Source organism: Excalfactoria chinensis, chromosome 3 (genome assembly GCF_039878825.1).
Source record: "Excalfactoria chinensis isolate bCotChi1 chromosome 3, bCotChi1.hap2, whole genome shotgun sequence".
Lineage (NCBI taxonomy): Eukaryota > Metazoa > Chordata > Aves > Galliformes > Phasianidae > Excalfactoria > Excalfactoria chinensis.
In genome coordinates, this window is record NC_092827.1 from 82,840,076 (window position 1) to 82,858,424 (window position 18,349).

At 37.2% G+C, this 18,349-nt stretch overlaps 1 long non-coding RNA gene across 1 annotated transcript; it reads right to left on the bottom strand.

Moving 5' to 3' along the window:
* Positions 1 to 247: 247 nt before the first annotated feature.
* Positions 248 to 7,619, bottom strand: LOC140250303 (uncharacterized). Its single transcript, XR_011903132.1, has 3 exons — positions 7,510 to 7,619; positions 7,204 to 7,358; positions 248 to 1,604 (listed from the first exon to the last, which is right to left on the bottom strand). It is a non-coding gene; the product is annotated as an uncharacterized lncRNA (long non-coding RNA).
* Between the last annotated feature and the right edge of the window lie 10,730 nt (positions 7,620 to 18,349).

The following is an 18,349-nucleotide window of genomic DNA, read 5'->3' on the forward strand; positions in this document are numbered from 1 at the left end:
AAGAATCTTAAATGATAATTTAAAACTTCTGATTATTTCATAGAAGTTTTCATACAAAGTTGTTACAGAACTTCAGCTCTCTCATAATTACCTTGGAAATAAAGCAATACCCTACAAACCTAAAAACCAATGTGGATGTAAAAAAGAAGAAAGCTCTGAACACCAACAGGCAAGCTATTTCCTAGCCATTTAGCGCACATCATATTTTCCTTCTTAATTCAGTAACAATGATGATGTGCAGCTTGATAAAACCCACAGCTTTAACAACAGAACTGCAGTTTGGTGTATGGAGTCACGCAGGCATTTTAAGTTTCCAAAGAGTAATAGAAGCCCTGAAAACCTTCCAGGCTAGCTGATTTCTCACAGTACTTGTAGAAATTAAATGACAAACCTAGCTACGAACTATATACAGAATGGAAAAGTTTACACACACAGTGATTTACTGTAGCTTTTTTAGAGGCTTTTTATTCTTCCAGTGAATTTTCTCAGATATCTCACATTATATTTAAATATTTTCATAATTTAGGACAATTTTCTCCTCCAATTTGCTTCCAGATAATTCTTCATAGTTTTCTAAAAATACTTTGCAAGAATATACACAATCCTGATTTCACTAGTAGAGAGTGCATCATGCAAACAGAAAAACTATGCTAAAAATCAATCATCCAAGAATTTGGCAGCTAACACTTGCATTTTTTCCTTCTCTTCTAGACCAAAGACCATCTGACTTTAGGAAGATCTCATTAACACTTTGCAAGCTCATTTCCACCTTGCTTCTGTGAAATACATATATTTTACATACACCTACAATACAAACTACTGTTTCATACAAATGAACAACTCCAGCCTGTGATTTAATACTGCTGTCAGTTTTGCCTTTCTCAAGCCTGCTGCTTCCCCCTCTAACTTCTTTCTCCCGCCTATGCATAAAATCAACGTTACTCTTGGGAAATTTCCTTTTGGATCAGAACACTCTTGCAATTTGCCACTGGGTCATTGGGGTCTTAATCTGGGCTTGTTCAAGATTCCAAAGCCAGTTTGTTTTTTTTTTTTTCTAACTCATGCATAACATTTCTCACATCTACATGGTATTTTGAAGTATTATATAGACATTCTTGCTACAGTTCAGTTATTGGGAGTGAACACAGATGTAAGGAGACATATTCCCCCCTGCCCCCCCCCCCAAAAAAAGTAAAACAACAAAAGAAAAAAAACTGAGGAGAAATATGGTGGGTATGAATAAATATAAATGAAGTTTTGTGTTAGAGAGTTCCCTAGATTTTTTACATTTCACAGATTACTTTTTGCAGCTTATGTCCAGACAAATTTTTGCACCTGATTCTTCCCATATCACATACATATGTCTGGAAATGCTTCACTGTACAGTTGGGTCTTATTACACTTTAAGAGCTGCAATCATACATTTGAGTTTATCATAGTTTGAGCTACCCCGGAATCCAACGATTTCAGGCATTCTGTTCCTTGAGGAGATTCACACACTCCCTCTGAATGGAAAAAGTTATTATCTGGCTCCAGTTCACTTTATTCCTCCCCAGCATGTGTCCCAGCTGGTGATATAATCACAGATCGTGAGGTGGCAAGGTCTACAAAAGATGAGGAAGAAATAATCAATTTTATTTTCTCAAAGTACCAGCATGAGAAAGAGCATCAGTCAACTGATGCGTTATCTTAGACCTTGGGAATTACACCTAACAAAGTAATTAACTAAGCAACAAGAGAGCTAAAGGGCACTTCAAAACTTATTATATCAGCAGCACTGTTTTAGTATCTGGAAGTACACCCCAAATCAATACCAGACTTCTACATTGTGTGGGAATTAAAATATACTTTAAAACAAAACAGGCTCCCAGTTCCTGTTAAAAACAAGTAACAAAAACATGGACATCATTTTAAGCTCTTAGCAGTTTGCTAACATGATTAGTTGGGTTATCTATTGTTATTAATTTATCCAGCTACTGTAACCATATTTTTTTCATAATACAAAAGATAGGGAGAAATCAGTGGTTTTTTCTTCGGTAAAAATATTCGCCTAGACCTGAGACATAATTACATTTAATAAGGGGCTTTTTTGTTTCGCAAAATATTTCACTAGTTTAATCAAAATGCAAATTTTACCACAATAGACAAAAAAGGACAGTGCTTAATAGCTAAGTATTACAGGATTGCACAGACTTTGCTGCTAGCTATCTCAGAGCTCACTCTTAGAGGTCAATCTCATAAATCATGAACTACACAGTTACGTGTTTTCATTTATTTTAACCAGCACATCTCATGACTGGGAGCAAATCTTCAAGGCTTCCATACCTGGCATACTGAATGCATGGACCCCATAATTTTCCTGTATACCTTGCTCAATGACCAAATGTGAATTCTCTCAAATTTTCTCTTGTGATGGTCATACCATAAAAATGCAGTAGAAATACTTAAACATTAGTAATATTCTTACCCTGAAGCCGCTGATTTCCATCCTGCAGGGGTGAGGATGGTGTATGCTGGCCATGGGACATAAGTCATAATTTGTCACCTGTGCACTGCTTGGTAACACTGGCACTAATTCTTCACCTTGTAACTTCACTTTGTGTTCTCTCTGTTTTTATTGTTCATTGCACAAAGGTTCACTTTTCTGTTCCAGCTGGTGCTTGACCTGCCCAGTCTAAGTTTTTCATCCCTTAAGACCCATCATTGCTTCCACAAGCTTGTGGCACTTGGAGCGATTACAGCAATTCCTTGTGGCGATTTAAAGTTCATCACCTCTACTAGCACATAAATGCTCTTTGTATTCTGGCCAATTAGGTCTATAAGTATGCAAGAAATAAAACTGATCAACTGAGAGATATGAGCAAACTGATATTCCAAAACAAACTAGTTTCGTATAACGAAACTGAAATAAACAAGGAATTCTTACATTTGGGATTTTACATTCTTCTGGTTTAGCAAACATGGTCCAGTTGGATAAAGGGTTTGAAGAATCTGATGATATCAGATAATTTTATATACTGAATACCTGGTTTCTCCCAGAATGACATCCAATGGATGCAATACCAATTCCAAGGGACTGGAATGTGTCTCATTGTGTGTATATAATTACAGCACTCATAAAATCTTTCTTATAATTCAGATTCTGGGCTGACATTTCCCACAGACAAAGGGGCAAAGACTTCAAGAACTGCATAGTATTAGCTACAAAGAGAGCACCCACCAGGAATACCAATCTAAACCACACATAATGATTTTACAATTTGGATGTAGAATACATTTACCTTAGCAAATTTTTAGAATCCTTATTCACTTATTTGTTTGTTGTGTTTTTTTTTTTTTTGTTTTGTTTTTTTTGTTTTTTGTTTTTTTTTTTTTTTTTAAAGGATGAAGAGAGCTCTCTGCACTCAATTGAGAGCACATTCACCTGTCGCAAATGTCTTTTTTTTTCTTACTGGTTCATTTGTTTTAGCAGAACTTTAGTCCTTACTTTAGCTACCTTCTATAGAGTTGTAAGAGGCAGAAATTTGCCTCTTCAATAAATATACTATTAGTAATAGATCCAGCTTTAGTTTTAGATAGCTTTCTTCCTCTGCCATATTATCTAATTTTAATTGAAAGCAATGGAAAATGGAAATCAGATACTAAACAATAAATGACAAACTGGAGTTATAGAAAACATTCACTGCATATGACCCTGGAAATGACATTGGCATATGGAAAATATTCGTCAAGTTCCCTCACTGAAACCTCACTGTACCTTTGCTAAGGATCATTTCTGATGTATTTGTAGTACTACTGAAAGCCTCCTTTGTAACGCAAATCCAGGAGTGATAATTAAGTCAGCTATAACTTTTTTTAACAGATACAATTCTGAATTTACTTTATTCTGCCATATGTAACACTTAACTCTGGTAAGTCTAAAGATAAATAAAACATAGAATCTTTAATATGATGAAGAGGAGATTTCTCATGCTTTACAGACTCTCCACAGTGGATTTTTATGGAATTTTGCTCATCGATTACAAAGCTCTAAGTAGGATTTACCTCTGTTCTTGAAAGAAAACATTCATACATCTGTCCCATTATCTTCTGTAGCAGGGTGTAGGTCAGAATAAAATTTACCTAGCTCACTCAATTCAACTCTACACCCCTCTTTCCTACTATTATTCCATGCCATCTTTGCTTCTACAAAAGGGAATTAAGCATACTCCACTTGAGATGAGAAGCAAGAAATGAGTCCCAGATGAGATTGATGGCTGAATTCCTGATACATGCTGTCAGAGAAAGGTTTCACTGGAAATAGTTTGGCAAGCTCTCCTAGAGATGTCAAGTATAACTCATCTGCAAATGCATTTGCTGGTCTCACTGCAAAACTGAAACCACAAAGCAGCCCTGTGCAGAGATGCCTGGGCTGGCTCAGTAGCCAAGACAGTACAGCTGCCATGGGATGCTACCTGCTTCTAAATATTAGTAGTGCTGAGAAGCTCAGCAAACTACTTCACATCAGCTGATAGAACCAACACATGTTACAACCTAGATAAGCATATGGATTCAAAAGAAAAAGCATCATGTCAAATCAGAGGAAACCCCCAAAACTGCACAAGTCCTTCCAGTAAACTGGATTTTCAATTCTTTTTCCAGTTAATCAACCATGATAAAATGCTGATCAAGAATTATTAAAATTGACACTTCCCTGGTTTTGTTTAAAGGCTGATAAAAACTGAGGTTCTGCTTTATCTCAAAATTACAAGCACAAATAGAACAGTTGTCATAAAGCAGCCTGTACCACCACTAAAAAAAAACAAAACAACTGTTGGTGCTATAAGCACGCTTTCTTGTGGAAGGGTAGGGCTATTTTTTGTTTTAAACCCACTTTGTTACCTAAAACACGCCACCAGTTATCTTGAGTACTCTGTACTCACAGTAGACAATTCAGATTATTTGTTGGCAGTAATATTCATTGAGCTTGATCTCCTTATAATCCAGCTTGCAAATGGCTGTCAACAGCTTTAATTTGTGCGTATCTGATTGTTTTATGTAGCATTTGGCAAATCTAATTTAAAACCACAGATCGCTTGTAAGCCCTGTTTTCCTCAGATGTCATTGAGTAACGCTGAACAGTTACTCATGACATCTGAAACCAAGTATCTTTTCTTTTAATACTGCATTCAGAGAACTGACAGAAAATTGGGGCAAAATAAATAAATAAAAACCTGTAATTCAGCCACAAAACCAAAAGCATTAAAGCTTCAGTGTTGCTACCTTCTCTCATAACGGTTGCATTTGGGTTCACATTGATGCTTGCTTCTCCTGTACAGCTTCCTGGCCAAACAACATTTCAGTGTCTTGTCTATCCTGCTTAAATAGGGCCTTTATTGCTGTTGTGGCATACAAATCTTTTTACCTTCAGGGCCAAGTGAATGCTTAGGGCAACTGATGCCCAATTTCTTTATCTCAGCCTTCTTACAGCACCAGTGGAAAAAAAACCTTTTTGAGTAACCTCCTTTCAGCAGAAGACAGAAATGCCTTCAGTAACTCAACCCAGAGAAAAACATAACTTTCCTAAATCAAAATCTTTTGCAGCATTGCCTTGCCTATGCAATCTTTCAGCTATTCTATGAAGCCATTTCAGAACAGAGGTGTGCTAGGAATCTCCAGGGCCATGACAGAAACACTACTGGGCCACTTAGAAATAAACACTGTATTCTCATCCCAGTTTATCTGAGCAGGCTCCTGGTCACTAAAATATTTAGTTTTCTCAAAGAATTTAAGAATAGCTATTTATTCAAGTATCTTCTATGTTTTTTATTTTCTGTGTGAATTAAGTAGATAAAAAGAAACAAACAGAAAATGGTAAGCCTTCATTCAGATACTTATTTGTGAGGACAAAAGCAAGCACTGTGCAGTCTTAATACAAAAATATTTTGTAGATTGCTGTCTACATAGGTAGCACTTTTTCCTTCAAGCATTTGGAGCTGTAGCCTATCGAAGGCAGTTTTCTATTGATAGCCAGTTCTGAATAACTGTTGCTCCTAAGTCTTAACAGCTCACTGTTTCTTTCACACTTTGATTCATTAAAATACAAACTCAGCCTCCAAAATGGAAACCTGAGCTTTTCAAGTAAAATGTGCGAAGAGGCTTAAAATCCAAATGTATTAAAAATCCTATTCATAAAGCCACTGGCAAGTTCGCAGCTCTTTAATCTATAACTTCTAATTTAGTAAAGTTCCAAGAGTACAAAATAACACCTTTCCCAAACAGCTTATTCCACAACTCAATCTGTGTGACACTATTTCTGGAGACCACAGAACAAAACATGCACCTTTGTTTGTTCACTGCTGCTTCTTCAAGGTTTGCAGGAAAATGGGAACTGATAAAAGCATGGCCTATTCTTGTAACTTGCTGGAGTGTTTTATACCTGACTCGAGCGATGCACGAACATAGTGGCTGTGTCTCTGGCTTACTTATAACCTCTCCTGCCTACCATTTGTGATGCAAACCTACACTGCTCCTTCCCATAGGTGTATCTGCAACCTGCTCAAGCACACAAAAAAGAACAAACATTGGTCCACTCTAATAAGGCCTGCAGCTTGTATTCTTGCCTCTGCCTACTTTCCTAACAATGACAATAATAAAAGTGAATTCAACTTGAAGAGTCCAACAACATAAGTAAGTTATTAATTACAAAGAGCGAAATTCCATTTTCTTATAAGAACTTATCACTTAATTTTTTATTATTGTTTTTAAATCAAACTTACAGAACTAAGCATTTAAAAAAAAAAAAAAAAAAAAAAAAAAAAAAAGGAACAAGGGAAGTAGTTATTCCTGGATAGTTTGAGTCTTAGGACTGATTTAGCATATCAAATTCCTTTTTTGGGTCTATACATCCTTAAACAGAGACAGCTTCTCAGAGGGCAGGACAAACATTTCCTGTCTTGTACTTTACAGATGAACATGATCTACCTATATTTTATGATCTGGGCTCCTAACTTCAGTAACTATTAAGAATGATCCCAAATACCTGAATCTAAATCAATATGAATCTTCATTTAGCACTTCAACAAGAAATAAATAAATAATAGGAACTCCTTCACAATAGAAGCTCATCTTACAAATCTCCCTAAATATTTTCTTAAAAATACTTTAACATAGTAACTATTTGTTAATTTTAACATTAAGTTAAGTTTTAACCTTACTTCCCACCTGGCATTACATCTCCTTTCCAAGAAGCTGATGCATAATTACTTTCCAGGTCTGGTACAACCTCAGAGCAGCCCCTTCCTTAATTTGTTCTCTGGAGATGCTGCTTAATGCCCCCCAGCTGAACCACAACCTTTCAGGAACAGGCATTACCAACTCTGACAAGATAAGGAAGTGGAAAAGAAGGTGCAAAATCAAGAAACATACAATTTGAAGAGCATCATAACTAGGCTGGCACTTTACAGGTCACATAACTAGACTGGTTATCACAATGGAAAGCAATAACCAAAAATAAATGGAAGTGCTCACCTGCATCTTAGGCTCAAAGAAAAACTGCAAACAGAAGGATCTTCAGAAAGAAACCATTCCCCAGTGGGGGTCAGCCCTTAAATGGGATTTAGGAGAGATGCAGCCAGGCTCCACCCTTTCCGGTAGCATAGCTGAATTGCCTTCACCTGTGCTCCCATGGCTGACTCAGTGCTTGCCTCAGGTGACCAATCAGTGGTTTAGGCTGTGATTCAACAGTTCCCAGACAGAAGGAAAGGTCTCATGTAGTGGCAACATGCTTCAGCAGATGGATTTTGATCCTGGCCAAACATGCAACAATCCACATGCTTCACCTCACAGGCACAGAGCACTAACTACTGAGCAGATTCCTAAAGCACCATCAGTGATGAACAGCAGTTCCCAAAACCTGTGGTGCATGATCAGCTTTTTCATGGTGCAGTTGTTGCACAGTTGGAACATCCAGAAATGCAGTGGAAGGTCAAATACTGCTCACTGCAACACTGACATGATGATTAATGCCTGCACTGACCACAGATGATTTACATTTACTTTACACAAGTGCAGAGACATGGCCAGCAGGATTTGATGCTGCTGAAGCATAATCATTTTGGCAGGTTTGTACTTGTGTCATCTGGAGCATGCAGCATTTGAGACCTGACTGTTGTAATCATAAGAATGTTTACAGCTCCTTGTAGAAAAAAATAAAAATTAAAATGAAAGAAGATGCCTATAATTTACTGATGCTTTGATATTTTCTTAGTTACCCACAAAGTGGCAAAAGCTACATATCAGCACTGAGAGATAGAAAATGTGTTTTTCTGAAAATGTGGCCAACTTGTTCAGCCTACTATAAACATAGTCTACAAGAGTTGGTTATAATATCACTCTGTTTCTATCTAAGTCCACGAATCCAAACTTCAGTAGCCTGTCATCTGAATCATGTTGTCTCAAGGTCTCAGTAGCCTGTGCTTCTGACTCACTTTGTCTCTCTTGTCAAGAAGAGTTGGGCTCTCAGCCTTGCACTGTCCTCTGGGCTAATTTTGCATGCATCTTCTGCCTTCAACCCACTGCAACCAGCAACAGTATAAAACCTGAAAGTTAGTAAAACCTATATTTTCCTGCCTCTTGTTCTGAGAAGCTGTGATATTGCTTTTGCACTGCTTCTTCCTGGCCTTCATTGATTAGATCCAGCAAAGACATCTTTTTTTTTACCATCCAGATGAAGTACAGAGTTAGTAATATTTTTACATCTAACAATTCTTTTTGCAGGTTCTACATGTTGGTTATCTTTCTGATGTAGAATAACCTTAGAGACTTATCTGCCTTACAGCCCCCCAAAAAGAGAAATGTAATTAAAGTGCATTTTCTAGAAACCTGCTCTGCTCAAAGATGAAGCCAGACCTCATTCCTCACATTCTCTTTGTTTTATTGTAATAGCAAATAAAGTGGGCTGCAAATATCTTTACAATTGTTTTATATTACTTGGATAGACAATTTTCTGACTGTGCCAACAAATGGATCCTTAGCCCTTGACCAGTGAAAGAAATAACATTTCTAGCCGTAATTGTCTGCAGGTGAAAGAGCAAGAAAAAAAAAAAAAAAAGATAGCCAAACTGAGCTCCCTTAAAAAAAAATAAGAGCTCAACTCTTCTCACCCTGAAAAAGAAATAATAATAATTTCCCCCTTGTAGCCTGTAACACTCAGGGCTGTACCTTAGCCTTTGAAAACAGCATAGCTTGCCACTGACACGGTACAAGGAATATTGCCCTTCAATCTAAAAACATCAGCCAAGTTCTGGATATGTGTGAAAAGAAGAAAGCACTCTGCAGTTGTTTATTCTTCCCAAGCGCCTCCTGCAGCACTGATCTGCAGAGGTCCTGCCTGGGATGTGTGCGCATGGGATCATTTCTATCTTGCAGTAATCGCTGTGGTATGTTGGAACAAGAACTCATCATGCTCTTAAGACTGAGAGTTCTGGTCTTAGATTTCCATATTTTCCAATACTCACATCTCAGCACTGCATGGGAGAGAAAAAAAAGTCAAAAATCACAGTCTCTTATGTGCTAAATGTCAACATACAGTTCAAGTATCTCCCCAGGCGCTAATAGTTTGTGGAGTTGGAAATGTCCTGTATTGACACCACAGGGGGAAACACTTCAGAGCAATTTTCAATAATATTCATCATTCATCACTCCCTCAGACTATCACTGAATTGCATCTCCATATGTATCTGTTTTATCAGTGAAAAACAGTTAAAGAATTCCTGTAATGATATAGGTCCACAGTTCTGACACTTAAAAATATCAAACACTACCATCAATACAATTGCAGCAAAATACACTGTGTATCTGAAAATGAAAATAGGTGGTTGTGTGGATGATTATTTCCTATTTGAATAATAATCAGTATGTCCATGTGCTAATCTACCTTTCTGACCATCAATAAAATGTATCAACGGAGAGAACTTCTAATGAAATTTATTTAATGTCTTGTTTCTAAAAAGAGAGAGCGATCATCTTCGCCTGCACTACATAGATAAGCTAATTGTGGCATGAAAAAGAATTATAGCAATAGAAAGTAAAACTTCAAAAAATTATTGACCAAATCAAAATCTAGAATAGAGATATTTCTATTCAGTGACATATAAACGTTTCCTCAGGTGGATATGACATTTAGGTGCATTGCATTCTATTTGAATAATCAAAAAACACAAGCCTACGTTTAAATCTTGTTTATTGACCTGTTGCCCTCAGAAGAAAAAATAAATACATTCATATCTACAATACGAAGATTTCATTATACCCAAAATGTGATTTACTAGCTGGAAAGAAGGATGTAAAAAGATTCCATCCTGTAGCTTGTTTGTGCCAGTCAAAGAAAGGTGCTGGGTAATGCATTATTCTGTGTGAACCATCAGTGGGAGAGAGCTGGGGCTTGCTTCAAGGCAGGGCTGCCTAATTAACACTTCTCACCTCTGACAGTAACCATCTGGAGACCTGACATCGCAAAGCTCTTCTGCACTCAGCCCTCTCCCACGGTCCCTTGTAACAGACAGAGAGCTCACACTTTTCCCACTGTCTTGAGTAAAGTGCAAATTTTGTGTGTCATTTAGTCATTCCTTCCTCCCCAGGGTCTTCATTTCAGGTGTTTTTAAAACAAGAGTTCCTGCTGTATACAGTGAAGTTTTATGACTAAAACTGGGTTACTTTGCTGAAAAACATCTCTTGACTGCCTGGGATACAGAGCAGCAAAACCAGGTTCTAGGAAGGAGGGAAAAGAGAAGGCAGTGCCTCTTTCTGCTTGTGGAAATCACACAGGATCTCTTTCCACTGTTATGTATAACATGGAAATTATAATATCCCTGCTGAACTGCTAGTAATCTGAAAAAAAATAAAATTAAAAATATTCAGGTCATATTTTAAGAATATCCAAATCAAGGCTATCTAATAGAGGTGGTTTGTTTGTTTGTTGTTTGTTTTTGTTAAACCAAGACAAGAAATGAGACTTAAAAAGACAGACCATAGTTCAATAAGGGCAGAAATCTCATCTTTACATCTATATATATACGTAACCTGGCATACAACTGGGAGATGAATAATTGGTTGACTTATGCACTGAATGGTCTGGAAAATTTGATTACCAGATGTGACAAACACAGTGTCACCAGGGAGGGTGTATATGCAAATATATGCTAGTCACCATTCCTTTAAAACACCAGCGAAATTATGATGAGAATGGATTTAGGCTAATACAAGAGGAAGTCCAAAGGGATGGAAAAGGTGCACGATGTCCATTAGTATGTACAGTATTGGTTTAGATAATAAATTATGTCTGTTAAAGTAATATCACTGACATAATAAAAAGCTTGAGTTCAGGAGTCTTGCAAGGACTTCTCTTAATTCCTAATCATTTCTCTCAGCAACTGTGTGAAATATATCAACTTTATCCCACAAGGGGAATAATTACTCTTGGACTCTGAATTTGCAGAACAAAACTTAAGAGCTGCAGTCTCTTTCCCACATGATAGAAGACTAAATATTTCCATGAGAATTCCCTAGTCTGAGTGATATTTTTTGTCACTGTATTATAAAACTTTAAAAATATTGGGAACAGCTAATGTTCCACTGTGCTGAAGGCATCCCCTCTGGGTTAAGTGAGGCATCCCAGGTTCTCTCATAGCCTTCCAATCACACAATGCAAAATAGTCAGTCTTCCTGTGCATGTCTAAAGATATTATTCACAGCTGTTTTTGGATACACACTTTCAAATAGCCATGGCTGGACTTGAATATAGGTGTTGGTGGAAGCAGTGTGGATGGGAAGCTGTGCAGTTACGTGGCAAATTTCATAAGGAGATGTGAGTGAGATTCATGATAGACCTCATCCTGTCTCATTCTGTTACATCAGTGCTTAACCATAGAGATCTTGATCAGGAGAGGAAATTCTCCTCTTTTCCCCTAGGAAAATGTTCATAGGATACACTAAAAAGTGTTCCAGTTGAAGTCTCTAGAACCCCAGGAATACAAAGCACATCCATTTCTGACATTCCTCATTGAGACTGGGCTCTGTGCTGTGCAGAACAATCTGCAACATCAGTTTCTTCCTGTCCCCCAAATCCTTGGCCAATGTCCCCAAACATCCTCAGAAATACTATAAGTAAATGAAAATAACTGAACATAAGTGCGTGAAGCCTGATAGTCAACCAATCTACTACTGGATTAGTATGTAGATCAGTACTTGTTAATTTTTGAAGACTGCATGAAATCAGCACCTTCAAGTGTTGGAGAATATTCCACACACCAACTGGAATAATAAAGAATAATAAATATTGTGTAGCCATTTTGTATTTCTTTGCAAAGTAACACATAGTCTGCATGGTAGAACACCAGAACCAGCAGGTTCTGAATTCACTTAGAGCACCTGAGCCTGAACATACCTAACTACCTATTTTGTTACCTTGGGTTATATGTCTTTTTCCTGGGTTTTCTGCCACATACACCATCAAAATTAAACTGCATAATGATCCATACCCATGGGCACAAACAAGTATCAAAAATTGCAGAGGTATAGGACACATCATATCAAACTGAGGAAACATTTCTTCAGATTTCATAAATTGCTATGGATAGGAGCATGCCTCCTAAAGAGATATGTCTACTAAAGCTGCTATATGGCAGTCACCACATATCACCACATAGAAACCATGGCCTTCATCAGACTTCTGCGTAAGTTTGAGGTCCCATCTTGGGTGCAGTTTTCCAATAGTCACTAGCTTCTTATGCACAGGCAACAGCATTATCAGTGGGGAGTTAATCTTTGATATCAGTCACCCAATGCACTGCCCCAATAAAGGTAAGACAGAGATGTATCTAAGTAAATTAATTTCTTGTTAAGACACTGACAGCAATTAAAGATATGAGTTATGGCACCTTATCGAGTCCTACCCCATCTGGTTCACTCAGGAATTAATTATCACACTGTTCATTTAGCCTTTGCTCACATAGGGTTCAGTACTTGCTGGAAACTATTTATTTGTATTTTGAGCAGTTTGGAATACTATATATAAACTACATACTGTTTTAATTAGATAATGGTGGAAATGTTTTCATAAGAAGTTGAGACAACTTCTACTAAGTACCAGTTTTTATTTCTTTTGTTTGTTTGTTTGTTGTATCTGCCAGGCAGTAATATAAGCATGAAGCCTTTGTCTTCTATGATTTCAGGAAATTAGCAACCAGATTTTGAAGGCTGAAGGTTTGATAAGCATACTATTTGATGCCTCCCTTGTTTCCTTAAGTCCTACCTTTCCTTAAGTATTAGTTACCAGTTGCATCAATAATGCTGGGTTTGTTGGAGCTTGGCCTAATACATCTATTCTAGTGTTTGATTAATTGAAGGAAAGTGAATTTCTCAAACAGTCATCATTCTTTCAGATGCAGAGAGTTTAAACAGTTTCTCTTCAAGTGGAAAACTAACTTGTTTTTCTAATTCTGCAGATCACTTACCTTGACAGTTTCACTAGAATATGTTAACATGGATCAAAACTACTGAATAACTTAGCTTAGACAATGTATTTATGCATCAAATACAGAAATCCTAATAAAAAGATATCTGAGTGAATGAATGAAATGAAGTCTGGAAAAGAAAATCACAGAGGAGTACACACTTTCCAAAACAAAAATGGAATGGAAATGGGGAAGGGATGGAATTGAGCTACAGAACCAAACTATGGTTTCAGAAATGATAATGACAATGATTTCCCAACACATTCCATTTTCAGGGGGAAATATCATTGGAAGAGCTATTTCAGAAATGGTTCTTCTTGTGATTTATACAGAAATGTTTTGACAGACTGGAGGCAAAAGTATGAAAAAGTTACATTTGTGGGTTTTTAATAATTTGAACATCATCTGATACACAGCTTGGACTGGGGTTACAGCATGTATGTGGAGATGGACACTATACTCAGAGAGAGGAAATTCAAACACAAGAAACTGTAGGAGGGCTATTGTCATAGTGAGATGGCTTACAGCAATTCTTTTTTCTTTTTTGCAGTCAAGATACACACACTAACTTCAAGGTTGTTTGTATGGGTAACTTCCTCTTTGAAAATCAAATTGATTTCAGAGCAAAGAGCAGGTGTAAACTTGAGCTAAAGTGCCACAAATCCATAACAAGTATATCAGAAGATCAACGCCATTTATAAATGACTGTTGGGACAGTCATGGCCTTGTCACATGGCTATAGAGAAAATCATGCTCCAGCGTCTTTGATGGTGAAACAAAATTCTACATATTTCAATATAATTATTTCATCTATGTCAATATTTGCAAAAGCTGAGCTTTGATCAGACCACCTTCCATCTCTATGGGACTTGTGAAATTTCTCCACATTGTAAATGCTCTAGTGATCACAAGATATTTATATGAATATATATAAAGATATATGCTCTATGACATATATAAGATTCCTATTTTTATATGATTTTAATTTACTCATCAGTACAAAATGCTTGATTAAAATAGACATGGGTGTGTGTGTGGCATAAACTGCACTCAAAACAGCAATTGAAAATGGGGTTAGGAAAAGTGATGTCCTTACAGTTAATTGTAGTACTCTTTGTTTTAGGTGAACTTCCTGTTAGTGACTGCTTTTGGCATATTCTTGGTTCTTCTTCTTTATAAAAATGTCTCTGTGGACAAATAAATTTTTTAATCCTATTGATTAGTGAGTGGGGCTTTATATAAACCTGCCTTGCAAAACTAGAGGAATACAATTACAACAGATTTCTCAAAGTGACAGATTCTAACACTAATAGTCTAACAAAGCAACCAAATTAGTACTTCAGCCTTTTATTGTTTTGCACTTCCCTGTAACTGATAATGGTACAATAGTCCCATTCTGCAGATAGTGTGAGTTTAAATTATGAGAGGAGAGAGTTACTTTACACAAAAGTATTCAAGCAAGCCAATAACTTCCAACACCCCTATCTCACTCTGCTGGTTTAAACTTTTCTCTCCTCTGAAAGATGCAGAAATCATTATGTTACATATATTCATATTTATATATTATTATTATCATTATTATTTTCTGGGAGAGGATTGCAGTGGGGCTGTAGCCTGCCTACCAGCATTACATCATATGGTAAAGTTTTGGTCATTGCCCTTAATGTCGGGGCTGTCTGCAAGTCTGGTGAAATCTACCAGGGTACCAGGAGCAATTGCCACTGAAAGCAAAAAGTACAGCTCTCCATTGCTCCCCCAAGCACAAACAATATAAATCAGAAGAGATCGTATCTACATTTCACCCTTAATAGTAGCAGAAGTAACGAATACTAAGTAGATGAAATAAATCGAGACAGCTGTGCTTTTTAGCAATTCAGAGGTTGTTGGGAATCTCTGAAAGACATCCAAGGAGGCTACAAAATTTAACTAAGAATAGCAAATTCCTTTTTGATAGACTAATGCCATTTGGATGAAGACAATTTGAAAGCCTTTAAAAAAAAGTTTTCAAATTCTCTCAGTAACATGACTGGTCAGGGTTTCCTTTTCTTCATAAGTGAAAGAGACATCAGGCCAGAAAGATATAGAGGAAAAACTGGCTATCAAGAGAATAGCAATATGATATTTGCACAATTTATTTTCTTAAGCCTGTGAAACCTAAAGATTAAATTTCTGGCATCAGCAAACTGTTCACTCCATTGTGCAAGGACTATGATTATCTTCCCTTCCAATTTGATAAAACAAAACTGATATTCCTTTCTGGGAATCATTCTTGATTTCCTCAGAGTGAAATTACATGAGATACCTCCCACATGAGATACAAACACACGCCGTGCAGGCCTCAGTTTTGGTTAACAGCAGATTTCTGCCCTCAAGACAGAAAAATGCCATCGCTGTTTTCTGCTGAGGCAAAGAGAGGGATCTGCAGTGCCCTTCTCAACTGCCACCCGGCCTCAGAGCTTATTATGTTCAATCCACACTGAACTGTCAACAAACAGGAGCAGGAGAATATCATCTCATTCAGTTCTCACAAAGATCCTATTTTCTTTATTTATTTTTTAAGTTCTGTTCAATCTCTGGCAATTGGGAAGCACATCTTGTTCTGGTACATCTGATAAAGCTAAATCAAAAGAGCTGCTTTCATTCTTCTGTTGAGAGACTAATATTCCCTGATGAATAAATCTGAACCTTGCTAGAGCCCAGCTTGCTTCAATAGCAGATGGCACAGCAGGCTGTTCTTCAAGTCCTGCCTGAAGTTTCTGTCGCTATCTGAGCATCATTGCCTCTAAGAGATCCCTTCATTCTGTACCCTCTCCTTGACACAAACCACTTTTTACAAATCTTATAAATGTCTCATGAAAGAGCAGCAACAGGACTTGCATATATAATTTCAAAATACATATCACTGCTTGACATAATTAAACACATTATGGTGTGTAGTTCTCCTGTTCACTGAGTTTTGTTGTTTGATTGTTTGTTTTAATTAGAAATAAATTCATAGCCCTTTAGTTTAGAAGAAAATTATATTGGTGGTAGTGGCCAATTACAGTTCTCCGTTCTCGTGACCCACATGCCACAGTCATTTGCTAAATTCCTCCCCTTGCCAACATTTTAAGCCATAACATTTTGTTCATTATTAAATCATCCACAAAAATATCATCAGTTAAAATTAAGCTTTGGGAAGCAGAAGAAATGGCTGCAAGTCTCCATATGTTATCAGTCTTAATTTTTCTTCCCTCCCAGTCTCACAATCCTCCTTCCATTTGTTCCAGTAGTTCACTTATCAGCTCCCTGAGGGGACTGCAGACTTGTCATTTCTTATCTCTTTACCACAAATGTGACATTACTTAAAGTATAAGCATGAACAATGATATCAGCCACTGTATTTTCCTCTCCCTTTCTTTGTTAATGTAAAGTACTAACTCAGCCCACTCTTTTGCACTTGATATTCACTGAAATAAACAGTTAGCAAATACAAGCTGTTTACTGTGCTTTTTAAATAACCAGAATCAGAATCTCTTGATAGATCATGATGAATTTCAGTCTGTTTGGATAGGTAAGAGAAGCTAATTTAAATATTTCTTGTCTTTCACAGCAGAAGTGGCTTTTTACAAGTAAACTCGAGAACCAAAGGTGACAGCTGGTTTTATGGCAAAATAACCTCTTCTCTGCTGGGATTATTGGCAGGGCTGCTGAAGAGGCCAAGCTATTAAACACTCCCACTCTGAACATCTACCCCAGGATACTAAATCATAATGCTTACTCCAAACATGATGCCTTCTGCCAGGACTGGACAGATGATGGCCACTCATAGGGTCAGGTTAGTCAGCTATCATCAGTAAAGGACAGCACCCAGACTTCAGGGAACAGATGGCAAAGTAGGAAAAAAATATAGAAACCGTGTTTACTCCTTACCAAAAATTACAAGGTAAAAACTTACAATATGCAAACATTTTGATGAAAACAACTATTCTGCAGATCAAAGTAAAAGTCTATCTACTAAGAAAGCTGTGAATGAAGAGCAAGTTGAAAAGAGCTGATCAATACTTGGTTGTTTTCTCTGCAGATCCCTAGAAAATTTTGTTTGCTCAATCAATGTACTTTGAATGACGTGCTTAGAAGGCACATTTGAATAGATAATCCCTAACAGATTAAATCTTTTTTACTGTGATGCACCTGATGTTTGCAGACGACCTGTAAAAAAATTACAACACTTCTTCAGGGCCCCTGGTGAAAAATGTTGTTTGTCTTTTAGAAATAGATCCTAGTTTAAGTTCCTCCCACCTAGAACAAAAAAGGGAATGTCTAAAGAAATAAAAACATACTAAACATGCTTGCACAGAAGTGCATCATAGTGTTTATACACAATAAATTATGTTGGGTCTTCTGATCCTTAGCTTTCTAGGTCAGAATCAGCACCTCTTCTCTGTGGCTGTAGCAATCAGCACAAGCAAGGTAGATGCCAACAAAATTGACTTTGAGAGAGAGCTAAGTACAAGCATTTATTATCATTGCATAACCTGGAAAATATGGATACAAAATAATACAATGCTGGGTGAGCAGTGAAGTTACCTGCTTACATCCACTTACAGTGCACTTCAGAAGATAGACTGTAATCCTTTCTTGTGGTTGGAAACCACAGATGTCAGCTCAGATGAAGGCTTCAGCTTTCCCTTGCAGTCCTAGTGCAGGGCTGGTGAGCCCAGAGCACAGCAGGTTCTGAATGCATTCTAACACTACTCTGCCAGTGCAAGGTGTATGTGAAGGCAGTGAGTCCCCAGTGGTGAAAATGAAAGCCAGCAGCAAAGCTGAGGAGATACCAAAAATGAGAAGAACCATATGAGCTGCCCAGATTCATC